Source organism: Varanus komodoensis, unplaced genomic scaffold (genome assembly GCF_004798865.1).
Source record: "Varanus komodoensis strain SLA01 unplaced genomic scaffold, ASM479886v1 scaffold11, whole genome shotgun sequence".
NCBI classification, from domain to species: Eukaryota; Metazoa; Chordata; class Lepidosauria; order Squamata; family Varanidae; genus Varanus; species Varanus komodoensis.
Window position 1 is genome coordinate 2,976,281 of NW_025335317.1, and position 6,000 is coordinate 2,982,280.

At 46.7% G+C, this 6,000-nt stretch overlaps 1 protein-coding gene across 1 annotated transcript in view; it reads left to right on the top strand.

Moving 5' to 3' along the window:
* LRMDA (leucine rich melanocyte differentiation associated) overlaps positions 1–6,000 on the top strand; it is a 757,870-nt gene that overhangs the window by 43,381 nt on the left and 708,489 nt on the right. The window lies entirely within an intron of this gene.

Genomic DNA, 6,000 nt, shown 5'->3' on the forward strand with positions numbered 1-6,000 from the left:
TTAGAACCTCATGTTGTTTCACTTTTGTGTTTTAGTTTGCTCAAGTGCATTATAAGTGGGAAAAGTGTGCATTTCTCTGCATATTTTTTAGAAACACATACTAGTCCACAAAAGCATTCAAATGCTTTCTAAAGTGCATTTCACAGTGCTCATTTTAAAGAAACAAATGTTTCTCAGCGAGGTTGCAAATTCTGGAATTTGTAAACATGCCTTGAAAACAGTACTTTTGCTTGCCTTTGTGTTTGAAATTGTGAAGGGACATCTTTGCATAACTGGTGAACAGACATGAAATTCTTATATCTCCCTGGGTAGTTGACAATGCCTACATTGTATAGCTAAACCATGCAAGCTTGTCTCTTGAACCTGATGGATAAACAGGATTAACTCTTAGGAGATCTACCCTGGATACCCTTCCAAAATTTGTTCCTAGGAAAATCTTCCACATGAAATGCTACAGGCTCTGGCTACCACTCTGCCCCAGAGCATTTCTGTGCAGTGAGTGATCACTGGTGGTTTAGGTGGAAGAGAATCACCCATCCTATTTTGAATTCTTAGACGACCCTACATGCACCATGCTCCCTTTCATGGGGAAGGTTTCATTTCCAAGTGATACTTTCTTGTACTCTGCACCACAGACTCGATGCGATGCTTGACTGTCACTGTGATGTGTTTCTACATCACGCCTTTTCATAAAGAGGCAAGCATCCCATTACTTCCAAACAGAGGTGGAATTTTCTGTTTCAGTGGGCCAAGAGTAAATGCCGTTTTTTTTTGCAGTGTGTTGTGTCTGTGGAGAGAGCAGTCCTGAGGCTTGGATCCTGTGCCAGTGGCACTACTTGACCCAGCGCGTATGTGGCATCGTGTGATGCGCAGTTTGAGGAAGACTTTCTCTCCCGTCCAATAAGTTCTGTCCATCAATGAATGATCCCGGGGTCTGAGCACGCATTGTGATTTACCTCTTCTTGCTCTACCAAGAAGTAATTGCAGTTTACTCCCCAGAGTGTGGCGCGACTCCGTCACATCAAAGCAACTGCTTGCACGTTGCTAGTGGAAAGTGTTGACTCCCCCCGGGGAGATTGTGGCTTGCCGCTCCTTGAAAACTCCAGGGCAAAACTCACTTCGGTTGGGGCAGAGAATGCAGAGAGTGTGATCTGTGTGCAAGCATTCGAACAGGCTTGTGCCCACGTGAAGATGATGGACGCCACACACACCAGCCAACCGAGGCTTGGCTGACCCCTGACAGGGAGGGAGCCAGAGATGCAGAAATGTCTCGTGGAGCGTCTGCCAGGATTTGCTCGCAAAGGACCGAGGCAGGGCTGGTGTCTTTGTGTCCTCACGCTCTTGCCGACAGGGATGCTGAGAAGGAGAGGCCGGCGGCAACCCTGCTGGGCCCATAACATGCTGGACAAGATGGCTCGGATGGAGCCCAGCAAGGAGAAGAAGAGGAGAACAGTGTGTTCAACAGCGCCTGGGGCAGGAACCCAGTGGCCTGGATCTCTCCTTGCAGAATGCCAGCACTCCCTGGCACACCCACATACTTGGAAGAGAATCTTGGGTGGCTGAAATCTGTGCTCCAGCCTCCAGCTTCCCTGCCTGACTCCTCTTCCTTCTCTGCCATTCCCAGCATGCCTCTGGGTCCCAGAGCATTCTTCCAAGGAAAGGAAAGGGAAGGAAGGGGAAGGGGAAGGGAGCTGACAAGATGAAGCAGGGCAGTGGGGAGTGACTCACTCTTCAGGGAGGGGTGGTGTGTGCCCCACAGGGCTGGGTGGGCAGAGGGAGGGCACCAGGTGGCAGGCTGGGAGAGGCCAGCAGTAGGAAGAGGGCTAGCAAAGCCTTGAGTGGTGTGCTGGGCAAGGACCAGTGTTGGGAAAATTCAGGTAAATCCTGGCTGAAAAGGGTTGTGTATGTGCCTTTGCATTATAAAGATGCCTGCACTCCTTTCTCAGGAAGCACCCAAAATTTCAAGCCAGGCTCCTGTTTAGCTTTTGCTGCTGGTTTAAGAAATGGGGACTGATAGCTTGCCTAGGGCTATTGTTTTTGCTGAGCAGTAAAAACTGATAAGGCTGCCAGGTTAACAGCATTGAAATCACTCTTATTTTCATGCTAAGACTCACAGTAATCCCTGTGCCTCAGTGATCCTTATGTTAATCTCCTGCAATATAATGCCATTGTATTGAGCCCCCTCTGCAGACCTTTCACCTTCTCCTGACTCTGTTCCCCTTCTTTCGTCATCAACTGCCCAGCTGCTGGGCCCATGTGACTCAGAACCTATATAACACTCTGCGTATGTTCTAAAAGCTTGTTGGTGGTGGTGGAGACCACTCCCCGGGAGCATGCAGGGGGGCTGGGTGACCTCACCCGTAAAAACGCTGGGGTTCAAGGTGGTTCAGTCTTCCCTGCAGGTCCCGGTGATTCACCCTCGCCATTAGCAAAGAGACTCCGGCACCAGCAAAGGGGCAGGTTCTCTGTTGGTAGGACTACTGCCATCCCCTGGGCCCCCTCAGCATTCCTGTCCCCTCTGGGCTTGACTGTGACCCTCATGGAAGCTGGAGTGGAATGCACACAACCACACAATGGGGGTTGTTCCCTGATGTGGGGTACGATGTTCGGAGTGTCTTGATCTTGATTGGGCAATGAAGCTCTCATTTGTTCATCCATTCCTCATATTATCCCACCTATTTTTCCTGCAGGGAACCCAGGATGGCTTCCATGATCTCTCCATTACAGCCGCACAGCAACCCACTGAGTTGGGTTGGGCTGAGAGTCCCTGGCATGGCCAGGTTCTGCTGGGGAGCTTCATAGCCCAGCGGGGCCAGACCGTGGGTTGCCCGAGTCCCAGGCCAACACTGGGGCCGGCAGCTTTCCTGGCCTGTTCCCGGCAGGCGGGGAAACAGCTCCAACCTGCTTTGCTGCCATAGAACCTCAAGCAGCTTTGAACTCTCTTCTGGTGCGTGACTCTGACGAACTGCATGACTGCCGCGTTGTTTACCATTTGGCGAGATGCTTCCTTTACAAAAGTTGGACTTTAATCCCAGTTAAAGTAAAAGAAAAACAGACCCACCTTCTTGTTATTCTGCGGTCAATCAAGTATAAATACATATACAGTTATCTGGGCCCCACAACACTTTGCTTTACTCAAAGTTTGCATCATTTATACCTGCCGGTGTTTTTGTTCTTCCATCCAGAAGCAATCTTGTCACTGAAGGTCACTGCCTAGGCTTCCAGGTTGTGAAAACAAATCCCACTTTCCCTTCTCCCACAAGTTTATCCAAATTAAATGTAACCGAATGGAAACCCTATCAAGCCTCTTCTAAGCTCTACTCCCCCTCTGCTGTGAGCAGAGTGATTTTTAAATAGCCACTTCTCCTCCCTGCCAGTCTGAACATGTCTTGCTTTGGCTTCAAGTCCTGTTGATGCAAACCGTCATTTCCCAGGGGCTTATGTATAAGAAGTGATAATCCGCTGTTTCTTAAGAGAATTGCCTTCCTTTTCAGGACGTTTGTTCAACTGCATTTTCAATTTGTTTTGGTTTCTCTATTAAAAACATTGAAGTTTGTTCCTTCAAATAGCTGAAAGGTAATGATCACTTTAGGGTCATTCAGTGAAAGATGAAGCTGGTAACTTTGAACTGGTAACAAGAGCCAGAGAGTTGGCTAAATTTCTTGAAGGCTCTGCATTTGCAAACAAATACTTAAGTTCTTGGTTTGAACTAGAACATAGGTGAAGTGTCGCTGTAAACGTGATTTGGTGGAACTGTCCAGTATTTAGTGAGAAGATGTTGAGCTTGCTTCTTTAACCTATAGTTGGCATTATTTGCATGAAAAATATGCACCTATCAATATTCTGAACTCTGATTTCTTGCCATATTTGAGTGCCCCCGCAAACTGCGTATTTGATTTACTGCATTTGTTTCTCCACCCTCTTCCACTAAATTGCTGAGAGTACCCAATTTTAGTCTGGTGGTAACCATGTGAAGCGGGTTTGTCTGCGGGAGAAAGTTGCCAAAGGCCACTTGTGAATTTCGTGGCTAAACCAGACTTGGTGCTCAGGAGACCCTGTTCCAAAGAGTCTGTTTGCTGCGCCGTCTACCTTTAAAGACTCCTTATGGATCTTCTTATACAGAGGATTTAAGTGTTAATTCCATAAATCTACACCAGTAATCACAGCATAGTCTGTTTTGGTAGGGCAAATGGTATCTAAATAATTAAGCAGCTGTCTCTCTTTACAGTTACTTTCTTCACTTAAAAAGCAGTACATCTCTTGCTGGCCACCTACAATATATAGTTGTTTCAGATCACTGTTACTTACTGAGCTTTTTCCAGTAATGGAGCTCCGTCAGCAAAAAGTGTATGTCCTGTCAAACGATGAACGATGGATTTCTGTCAAATGGAAACTTGAAAGGTGCATTCCATCGTTAGACAGATTAGTCTGAACTGGGAGTTCAAAACTACTCAAGTGTAATTGTATCAGTGAAAAGGTATGCCTTGGTGGAGCGAGGGGAGGAAGCGGGGGAGCAAGTCCTGTGTGGAAAGGCAGCCGTGCTCTTTCCTAATCTAGAAAGCAAAGATTCTTGGCACTTGTGTAATTGCATGGTTGCTTTCATCTTGATCCATCTTGAAAATACACACACACTTTTTCATCCCTCCCCCCCACCCAATATTGCACATCTATTAGCATTTTTGAGTTGCGTTTGCAACAGAAATACATCTGGAATGCAGTTCAAACTGTAAATGCGACATGAGCGTGGCTTTGTGTTGAACGGCAACTGGAATTCACTGGAGAATACATTTCTATGCATGCTGCACAATTTCAGTACAGTTTATTATGGGCTGCAAGACATTTGTCTTTGCCAGTACAGAGCAATGCCCCTGGGAACTTGGTCTTGGCTGAACAGCTGTGATGGTAACCAGGCTAGGACACCGAGCCCGGTCCAGCCCTTTGGCACAGAGTTCATGTGTGGATAGCTTCCCAGCACAGAAACCTGTTCTTCCCCAGCGACTGATCTGCATGCAAGGAAAACTGGTAGGCCATCGCTGAGAATGAAAGACCTGTTTGCATGTCCAGTCCTGCCGCTTCCATTTGGCCAGGAAATATGAAAGACTAGTTGGCATTCCTGAACCTAACGGGAGGTGGGGTGGAACATGGGTCTCCTAGGCCTTCTTGGCTTGGATGGCTATGCTTATAACTAGGTGGAAATCAAGCCTTCTGCTTTGAAAATCGGATTTTTTAAATAATTAAAACACACTGGTTTGTAAGTAACCGGAGTCTTTCTGTGTCACTGAAACAACATGTCCGGGTTTGCATGGCACAACACGGCACTCTGGGTAATCATCCATGGTGGGCTGCCATGCCATCTCCACCAAGTCTGCTTCCCATAGGATGGCTTATGGTCTGGGAACAGGCCTCCAGGGCCACTCATGGCTTGCTCTAAGGTTGCTCGACTGCTCTGTGGTTTATCTTGTCCAGGGAGCCGGTTTCACCGTGGGTTAGGATGTGGGAATCAGCTGAAGGCTGCTTGGCTGGGGTCCTGGCTGCTCTTCCCAGGCTCACCTGTGGCACTGCCAGTTGCGGATGTTCCACCTGTGTCCAAGGAATCCTTTGGAAGGACCATCACTGGCTCAGTACCCAGTTAAAAAAGGAACCCCCCAGAATTGCACCACCATGTTCATTTTTTTACAAATTATCATTAATGTTTTTGTTGGACTTCTGCTGTCATGTCCCTGTGGTTCCTGATGTGTACAGTCTTTCTTTGTCAATAGTCTTGTAAGTTTCAGCAGTCAATTATTATTATTATTATTATAACATTTCTATGCCACCCCTTGCCGAAACCTCGGGGCAGCTTACAACACGATAAAATACAATGAAATACAATAGCACATAATAAATTACCATTAATTACAAAATACAAAAAATACATTGATTTACAAATATAAGATTAAAATTATCAGTATAAATTAAGTAAATAAAAATATAGGAGGAGAAAGAGAAGGAAGAAGAAGT